Raw genomic sequence first — 10,362 nt, 5'->3', positions numbered from 1 at the left:
TAATTTCTGTTTTACTTACAGTCAGTATTAGAACTGAGTCTTTAGTTGTTCTCTGGTTATTTCATATGTTCTTGTCATCCCATCAGCAGTTTCTTGAATGCAGAGATTCCTTTCAAAATGAAAAATAATTTATTTTCTATTTATATAATATATGCCTGGTGTGTTATTTTCCTCAACATTTTGTTTTAGAGGTATATTTATCATCATAAATATTGACTTGGTTCATTATTTTAATTGCTCACTAAAGAATATAAATTCATCACTAAAAGACAAAGAAATAAGAAAAAGTACCATAATCATACCAATCTGCAATGAACATTTTTGTGTTCTTGTATTTCTTTCTAGATCTTTCCTACTTTTTTTTCATGAGTTCAAATTGTATAATGTTTGTAATTTTTTTCATGGATTAACATATCCTGAACGTTTTTTCATACCAAATATTACTCTTCTAGAAATTATCATTTTCCTTATTGCTGGACATTTAGAGGATTTCTAATTATTTGCTATGATCCCATAGTATCCTAACTATTGTTTTTATCTTACTACTTGCAATGAATTCATAGATGAAAAATTGCTTCATCAAAGATATGCACATTTTAAGTTTTTCAGTATCTTTTGTTAAGCTACTCTCCATAAAAAAGGTGGTAATCATTTGTTTTCCCATCTGCCAGATATGAGAGTATTTGTTTCTTTCCATCCTAGACAACAATGGACGGTGTCATTTTTTAAAACCAAAGATTATTTCTTTCATTTCTCTAATATTCCTTAAAGTGATTCAGTGGAGGGGGCCTCCCTGGTGCTTCAAGGGTTAAAGTCTCAGCAGTATGAAGCAATCTGCAGCCACTGCAGCTTGAGGTCTATCCCTGGCCAGGAAGCAGAACTTCATGGCTCAGCAGACCTCTCTCCTGTCTCACCCGCTGCTCTCCTCAGCAGTGTATTTCAGTCAATCTGCCTGTTCTGCTCCCCACTGTGTCTCTGTGAATCCTCTCATCTTCTTGCACCTCTGGCCTACACCCCAGCTCTTGTATGCATAAATAAATAAATCTTTTTTTAAAAAAAGTGATTTAGTGGAGATGGGGACACAGTGGACACTAAAGAAATAGTTTTGATAAATTGAGTTAAGTAGATTTTTCCAGTTCTTCTTGTTACTGAATATTTAAAGTAAATTATTATTCATTCAATATTTATGCTAATGGGGTGGTCCTTGATCTACCTACTAAAAATGAATACAGAATTTAGAAATGAAGCAAATACTTTGTGAATTGCTGAACTACTGAACAAATACTTTATGAATTACTAAAGCACAGATAAGACAGTCATAACTAGTTTCAAAGGTAATATGTACAGAAGCTACACTGAAAATGGAAATTGTCCTAGTGTCCCCAGAAGTCTCTTGGGAACAAACAATTTATCCCAATTTTCTAAGTTTAGGAAGTACTGAAACTTCTCCTCTGGGAATTAGGACTGTGAATTAAGAATATGAGCATCTTCCCATCTATTATCTATTATAGAATCTTCAGAATCAGGGGAATTGTGCCAGAGAAGATGTCAAAACCTGGTATGGATTTTCACAGTCTGAGCACATTTTTAAACTTCTTTCCTTTGGTATGAAGGGAGGTGGGGGACCACCACTAAAGATTTGGGGGAGAATGTTAATGTTTTGTCCATGTTTGTATTATTAAAATTATCTTAGGCTAATGAGACTAGATGAATGTCCTATTTAGTTAGATGGCTTAATCTGAGAAGGCTCTATCTCAATTATCAGGAAGATCAGATGTTAATAATTGGTCCCACTTTTCCAATATAGAGATCTTTCTAGTTTATATAAAGTAGCAATCATTAGGAATTAGTATAGCTTTTAAAATTACCTTGTTTGGTTTGAAGTCCCATTGAAAAGGACATATCCAACAATTCTATTATAATTTTTCTCCCCCTGATTGATTAAAGGCACTGGCACAAGTTTGTAGTTCATGAAGTCTTTATATAGTGGAAAGAACATGTGAGTGGAATCAGGAGCCATAGATTCTAGTCCAGTATCTTCCAGTGGTAGATACTTAACTTTAGGTAAGTCACTCATTTATTGAGGTAATAGTTTTCTCAACCATAAACCAAAAATGTGCCTTAGGTCAGCATTTCCTAAAATGTGTTCTGTGCATGTCTTACAGTGTTCTGTTGGGGGGAAAAAAACATACATGAGTGGCCTCCTTGGTGGTGCAGGGGTTAAAGACAATGCTGTCAAGCTATACCCAGCCACGGCAGCATGAATTCAATCCTGGCATGCGAGAGAGCAACCCACATGGTGCAGCAGACCTCTCCTGCCTTGCCTGCTGCTCCCCTCAGTAGTGTATTTCAGTCAGTCTGCCTGTTGTGCTCCCCACTCTCTTAGGTGAATGCTCTAGCCCCCACACCTCTAGCTTACATCCTGTTCTTGTATGCATGAATAAATAAATCTTTTAAAAAAAAAAGAAAAGACACTTTCATGATTGTATACATTTGAGAAATGCTGTATATAAATAACATCTACCTCTTAGCAATTTACAGCACACATTAAAGCCACTGAAAAACCCTCTACTTTAGAAATGAATTGAACTTTAACATAGCATTTTTCACTCACATGATTAAAAGTGATTTTAAATTTTGGAGCTAGAATGTCAAAGAACATCTTGACACATTGGGAAATGATGGACTAAAATCCTTTGAGATGCACAGATTTATGTAACTATTCTTCCTCATACACATATTCAGCTAGTTCTCTAATACCTGCTCCTCCTTCTGGGATCTATATTTCAGAGAAGGCCACCACCATCCAGACTGTTTCCCAACCAGAATACTGAATGTCCTCCTAGCAGTCTCCTTCTCATTCCTCTCTTGTATCTGATATACATCAAATCCTATAGATACTATTGCCTTAATATTTCTCCCATCTAGTCCCTTCTCCGCATTTCACTGCCCCTGATTTTATGGAGACTTGCAACATAACTCATCTAGGTTACTGCCATCACCTCCTCACTTTCTCCTGTCTCGTGTCATTTCCAAAACACAAATCCAGTAGTTCTAGGGATTAAAATTCTCCTAAGAGTTTGTGATTTATGAAAATGTCCCACATTATCAAGTTCAAACTGCACTTGAGCACATGAGCCCCTTTGCTATGAGGTCCTGCGCCTCTTTGTTCCTTCTCTTTTCCTTTCCAGACAAAATGGAACTCATACAGAACCTCTAAGGCATCATGCTGTTTGGTGCCGCCATACCTGCACAGGTATTGTTTGTTGCCTTTGCCTGGAATACCTGCTCCCTCCTTCACCTGGTTAGTGCCTTCTTGTCATTGAACAATCAATTCCAGAGAATCTCCAGTGGGAAGGCTTTCCTGACTTAGGAATGGACTCTGTTTGAATAGTGACTTCCTTGCTTCCTTTACTCGCTGGATTGTGTGCTTTTTAAGGGACAGGAAGCACCTTGTCATGTCTTTCTTATCTTTGTATTCTCAAGTCTAGTTGGAGCTCAATAAACCCTGAATGATTTCATGGTTAAAAGGAACAGATGAAAACTGCTTACTTTTCTCAATAGCTGAAGCGACTCTGTTTTCTTTTCTAACTGGCCTTGACCAACCTAAGTACTGGGAACAGAGTTGGTTAAGAGCTACTACAGAATACTCAGTGGTCTATTTTTTGTAGGAGGTGTTGATGAAGTGAGTTTCTTCCTTGAACAGTATCACATAGTCTGGTAATAGCATTTGATGATGATAGGACTTTATTAGATTTGGCATTCAGGTATTTTTATTCTAAACAAACCTGGTCAAAAGGGAAACGCAGTGAGAAGCTATCGACTGATTTGTATGAATTCTTTCTTATAAAAGTGTTAGCACTTAGGGCGCAGCGGTTGAGCGCTGGGTTGCGAAGCTGCCCGCAGCCTCTGCGGCGCCGGTTCGATCCCCGGCTGCTCCCCGGCCACCGGAGGAGGGTCCCACATGGCTGCAGACCTCTCCTGCCACCCGCTGCTCCCCTCAGCAGTGTACTTCGGCCCTTCTGCCTGTTGTGCTCCCCGCTCTGGCTCTGGTGAATTCTCTCACCCTCCCGCACTTCTGACTGTACCCAGTGCATGTATAAACAAAACAAACAAACAAACAAACAAATAAAAAACATGCCTTTATAAAAAAAAAAAAAAATGTTAAAAAAAAAAATAAAAGTGTTAGCACTTATTAATATAAATAATATAAATATATGCTAGATATTATGGAAGAGATAAGGATGAATAATCTGTTGTATTACATTCATTAGGGAAGATCCTAACTTACTGAAACAATTACAATACCAGGTAAATAATGAATTCCATGAGAGGAACAGAGGTTACAGGAATTGGTCAGCAGCACCATCTTCATTTATGACATAATGTTTCATGCAAGAATATTAAAGCAACTGTGAAACTTAAAACAGAGAAGGGCAGTTAGGCTTCTAAAGTACAGATATCTGAAGTGTGAAATGCAGCTAGTAGCTATATTATATGGTTCTAAATACCAGTTTGAAACAGATTGTGTACCAGTGTGGAACAGATTGTGCAAAAGAAGACCAAAATCACTTGAAAGTCCTCGAGAATATCTGAAAGAAGGAATATAATTAACCAAACCAGGATTTGGCCCCAAGACAGAGAAATGAACACTCTGGTTCTTAGAAAGGGAGCCAGGATCTCAGAAATGTGCAATCAATTCTTTATTTGTGAAATTCAAGATGCAGTTACTATTACTTAGCAAGCAGATGAGAAGATATGAAAAAGGAATGTTCACTGCAACCAATTCCAGGTGACACTCCTTATTTGTCAGTTGTTTTAATGCTGTCAACAAACTGCTCTGCATGTGTCAGGCAAAAATGATTTAATTCTATTTTTCCCTTCCTCTGATAAACTAAGGTCAAAGTAAAGATATAAATTAAAAGTCGACCTCAAGCCTACATCAACAGAAGCGGTATCTGAATACTTTAGAGCTTGGTGATAAGCAAAATGTGAACACCTTCCAAACAATTTTAGTGAGGGAGGAGCAGAAATTAAAAATACAAGATAAGCAAATTTCAAAGTTAAAAAGCAATTAAGCATAATTGACACGGCCAGATTCTAAAAGCTTCTCCACATAATGCACGAAACTGCAGCGTTGTTGGCCCAAATGGGATTTCCTTTAAAAGAAAAAAAAAAAAAATTTTTTTTTTTTTTTAAGGCCTCAGATTGCAGCAACACGGTCCTTGCGGCGGCCAGCTCGACATCAGCTGTGTGGCTGGGGCCTCTGAGGACCTGACTGGCATAAAGGTGTTTGCACACAGGTCCTTGACAGGCGCGCGCCCCGCTCCCGCGTGTCCGCCCCGGGCCCTCGGGCGGAGGCCCCGGGCCTGCTTCCAGGCGCGGCGAGCCGGGGGTGGGCCGGCCCCGGGGTTTTCCTTCCTCACTCATTCATTCTCTGATTCACAGGTTCCTGGAGGCGGCTCACAGGGCTGCGCCGAGGACAGGCGGGGCGCGAGGACAGCGCGGCTGGGCGCGGCCGGCGCCGGAGGGCAGGGTGAGCGCGGCGCGCGAGGGGGCGCGGGCGGGGGGCGCGGGCGGCCCGCGGGCGGGCGGCCGGGAGGGGCGGGCGCGGCCGCAGGCGCCGGAAGTGAGTGTTGGCGGCGGGCGGGGGGAGCGAGCGGCCGGGCGCGAGTCGGTCGGCCCGCGGGTCGCCCGGCCCTCAGCCCCGCCTTCTGCGTCTCGGCCGGACGCGGCCGCGCTCGGATCCGCCGCCGCCGGGCGCTGCGGCCGCCCCGCCCGCGCTCCCGCCCCCGCCGGCCGCCGCCCGGTCGGTCAGTCAGTCAGTCAGTCACGGAGCGCGCGGCGCGGGAGCTCGGGCGCTCGCGGCGTCCCCGGCGAAGGCGCGCCCGCCCGGGGAGGAGGCGGCTGGAGAGGCGCGGGCGGCGGCTGCCCGGCCCGGGAGCCGCGGGAGCCGGAGCCGCGGGAGGACCGCGCGGCCGCCGCGGTGAGTGCCGGGGCTGGCCCTCGGGCCGCGCGGGGAGCCGGCGGGGTGGCGGGGCGCTGCCGCCGCTCCAGCCTCCATTTTCCGGCCGCGGCCGCACCATCCCGGCGCGGTGCGGGCGGCGGAGCCCGGCGCGGGGGCGCGGCCGGGGCGGGGGCGCGGGCGCGGGCGGGCTGGTCGGGGCTCGCCCGGCGAGGCGGCGGGGGGCCGGCGGGTGGGGGGCGGCGGGGCCCGGGCTGCACCTCGCGCCCCTGGGGGCCGCGACGGAGGGAGACAATGAGCGGCTGGGCCGCCCGGGGAGGGTGCGGCTCGGCTTCTCCCACCCGGCGCGGGGGCTGCGGGCCGGGGCCGGCGCCGCGGGGAGGGGAGCACGCTCCGCCCGGCCGCACACGCCGCTGCTGCCCAGCCCGGGCTCCTCGGGCTCCGTGGTTTCGGGGCTCCCCGTCTCTCGGAAACGAGTTCGGTGCAGAGATTGAGCAAGGCGGGGCACCTTCAGCTGGGCGCCCGGCGGTCTCCGCGCCCGGTGCGTTCCCGCCGGAAACCCCAGCCGCGGGAAGGGCGGGGAGCAGGGTCGTGATCTTAGGGTGCCTTCTTTTTGAGACGGGTTGAAAGAGGGGGTTCCTTATCCAGACGACGTCTTAGGGTGTCCCCGTAGTGCGAGCTGGAAGCCGCATCCTCCTCGTTGCTGCCGCGCTCGGAGACGTGGCCGGGGGAGCCGAGGGCGCTCTGGAAGGGGCTGCAACGCGTTACACCCAAGGTGTCTTCCGTGCGAGCATCTCTCGCGTTCTGAGGGAAGAGCTGTCGGGAAAGTCGGGGAGATTGGGGGTTCTTGCTCTGACCTCCCGGGGAGGGGTGAGGAGGTCTGCAGCCTTCCTCTGGGGACGCGGCGCTGCCCGTGCGCGGCGCCCTGTGGAGCTGCCGTGAAGGTGGCCGGCCGGGCTGGGGCGTCATCTGATTATGAGAATGGTGCTGAGTTCTTGGGAATGTTGAATCCAGCAACCATTCGTGGATTGCCTGCTCTCTGTTAGATCGAGTGAGGGCCACGGAGTGAACAAGACGGGCAGCTCATGGGGTGGTGGAAAGTGAAGAGAGTTGTTTAGAACCAGGGAAATCAGCAGTTCCCTAAGCTCTGGAATTAGCCGTGGAGAGTGGGTTGCAGTTGGATAAGCTGTTGCACTCTCAGCTGTGTGTTCTTTATCAGTAAAATGGGAATAACACCACCTGCCTCCCGCCCAGATTGTTACCAGACAGATCAAATGATGTATGCAAATCACCCAGCTCCCTGCCTGGCACTGGGGTGTCTAACGCCTGTTAATTCCTTTCCTCTTCCTTTGCTGCTCTTGGGATTTTCTTGGAGAAAGGTGGGGGGAGATGTCAATGTGGGTAATCATTAGTGCTGTGCATTGTGTTGGGGATGGGGAGTGGGTTGTGGAAGTAGTGGTGCAGAATAGGGGGTTGAAGAGAGCAATTCTGGATTGGGAGCACTCAGAGAAAATTCGTGGAAGCTGCGGAGGCATTTAAGTGGAACCTTGAAGGAGGGTAGGATTCCAGCTGATGTAGATTGAGGGTGGGGGCAGGACTTTGCCTGCAGAGGTGGTACTATCCTTTAAGAGCCACATTGAGGTGGGGGAGGGCTAAATAGAGAGGCTCAAAACCCTTTTAGCTCTGACCTTCAAAGAGCGTCTCTGTTATTTTGCTTTTTGTATTGAGATTTTCACAGAAGCCAGATCTAGCCCTATTCAAGTAAGTACAAAAAAGGCCTACAAGGCTTATTGATAATGTGAATTTTGGGATGACACATTTTGTGTTACTTGGACTGCTGCTCTGTTCTGTTTAAATTTAATAAATGATTATTTGTAGATACTTCCTGGCGATTAATAGTGGTTGTGTTTGGTAAAAAAAAAAAGCAGCTGAATTTTAAAATTCAGAGGTCTCACTAAAATTATAAATTAAGAAACTGGCTGAAAGTAGTAGGAGTGGTGGGCACATTTGGATGTGCTGCAAACTCGAGGTCTATATTGTTTGTTTTCACAAATATTTTAACACTTTTCTGAAAAGGTGTTTTAACCGGCGTCCACTATCCATCTCCAGAACTTTTTCATTATCCTAAACTGAATTGCTTATCATTAAACTGTAACTAACTCTTCACCCCCTCTCACTGTAGCCCCTAGTGACCACTTTCCTACTTTGTCTCTAATAATTTGATTATTCTAGGGAATTTTTAGTGGAATCATGCAGTATTTGTTCTCTAGTATAAAGATTCATCCATGTTGTAGCATGAATCTGAATTTCACTCCTTTATAAGGCTGAATAATACTTCACAGCATTTTGGCAACAAGGGACTGCATGTACCTGTGCTCTGCCTATATATGCATATATATATATATATATATATGTATGAGTATATATGTGCATATGTGTATATATCCTGGATGTGTGGTCGGTTTAATCTGGATTTGTGGTTTTATACTCTGTGAAATGATGAAATCATCTAATGGCCCACTGTACCCCATTACTAAGCAATGCATGACTCTGTACCACATTTTACTTATTCATCTCTAGATGGCTGTGTTTTTTACCTTTTGCCTGTTGTGAGTAATGCATATATCCAGAAGCGGGATTGCTGGGACATGGGTAATTCTGTGTGAATTTTGAGGTACCTCATAATGGCTCCACAGCAGATGCACCCTTGTACTTTCCTACCAACAGTGCACGAGAGTTCTAATTTCCCCACATCCTCAACACTTGTTACTTTCTGTGGCTTTTTTAATAATAGGTGTGAAGTGGAATCTCATTGTGGTTTTGAGTGCATTTTTCTAATGATTGGTGATGTTGAGCATTTTTTCCTGTGACTACTGGCCGTTAGTGATAGAAATGTCTATCCAAGTCCTTTACCAATTTTTAAAATCATTTCTTTTTTTTTTTTGTTGTACAGTTGTAGGAATTCTTTATCTATTCTGGATATTAACCTCTTAATATAGTCATGATTTACAAATATTTTCTTCCATTCTGTGGGTTGTCTTTTTCACTGTTTGGTAGTCTTACTTTAAATGCACATTATCTACTTTTATTGCCTGTGCTTTTGGTGTTATGTCTAAGAAATCAGTGTCAAACTCAGTATTGGGAAGCTTTTCTTCTGTGCTCTTTAAGAGTTTTATTGTCTTAACTCTTATGTTTTTAGGTCTTTGATCCAGTTTGAGTTAATTGTTATATATGATGTTGGGTAAGGTTCAGTCTTATTCTTTTGTAAGTGTATGTTCTAGGTTCACACCACCTTAGATTTATGTTACCACACCAGACCTACCACCAAAGCTCCTGTAGTCATTTACCACAGACATTTGGGTGCCCTCCCTCCTTGGCTCCTACCGCTGCTTTCACTCCTATTCTAGTAGCTTCATTACTTCAGATTTCTAGGGTTCCTTTTGGTTTAGTTCTATCAGGTACTTAGTTTCTTTCTCTATATTCCACCTGAGTGAAATAATCCTGTAGTCTTTCCCCTTCTGACTTCACTTAGCATCACCTCCTCCAGTTCCATCCATGTTGTCCCAAATGGCAAGAGTTCATCTTTTCTGTAGCTGAGTAGTAGCCCCAAATATATATACATACAACATTTTATTAATTCCCTTCTCTGCTGTTGGGTAGTTCGTTTGTACAACTTGGCTATTATACATTGTGCTGCAGAGAACATAGGAGTGCATGTCTCTCTTCAAATTAGTGATTTTGTAGATCGATCTTTGGATAGATAACCTAGGAGTGGGATTGCTGGATCATACGGTATATTTGTTTTTCATATTTTGAGGAACCTTCTTACTGTTTTCCATAGGAACTGGACCCGTCTACATTTTGACCAACTGTGCATGAGGGCTCCTTTTTCTCTGTACCCTTGCCAACATTTGTTTCTAGTTTTTTTGATATGGGCCATTTTCACTGGAGTGAGGTTGTATCTCATTGTGGTTTTGATTTGTACTTCCCTAATAATTGAGGAACATTTTTTTTATGCAGTCTGTACCATTTGTTAAAAGGACTGCCCTTTCCCCATTGTATGGCCCCCTCATGTACATGTATAAGATTTTACACACTAAAAACCCTAGTCCTGGGCCACCCTGATGGCACAAGGCCTTAAAGCCTCAGCATGTTCAAGCTGTCTATCACCAGCCACTGCAGCACCAGTTCAATCCCCAGCCAGGGAGCTATCCACATGGCACAGTAGAACTCTCCTGTCTTGCCCACTGCTCCCCTCAGCAGTGTATTTCAGTCAGTCTGCCTGTTCTGCTCCCCACTCTGTTTCTGGTGAATCCTCTTACCCCCACCCCCACCTTTGGCCTATACCCCAGCTCTTGTATGCATAAATAAAATGGACCTTTAAAAAATAAAAATAA

The 10,362-nt window shown here is 45.1% G+C and overlaps 1 protein-coding gene across 1 annotated transcript in view; it reads left to right on the top strand.

Moving 5' to 3' along the window:
- Positions 1-5,943: 5,943 nt before the first annotated feature.
- RAPH1 (Ras association (RalGDS/AF-6) and pleckstrin homology domains 1) overlaps positions 5,944-10,362 on the top strand; it is an 83,075-nt gene continuing 78,656 nt past the window's right edge. The window contains 1 exon segment of the mRNA XM_037523898.2: positions 5,944-5,986. The gene's annotated coding sequence lies outside the window, so the exon portion shown is untranslated.

The sequence above is a fragment of the Talpa occidentalis genome, unplaced genomic scaffold (assembly GCF_014898055.3).
Source record: "Talpa occidentalis isolate TD23 unplaced genomic scaffold, MPIMG_talOcc4v2.1 talOcc4.3, whole genome shotgun sequence".
NCBI classification, from domain to species: domain Eukaryota; kingdom Metazoa; phylum Chordata; class Mammalia; order Eulipotyphla; family Talpidae; genus Talpa; species Talpa occidentalis.
Note: the sequence above shows the minus strand (reverse complement) of the source record. Positions and strands in the feature narration are given on the sequence as shown.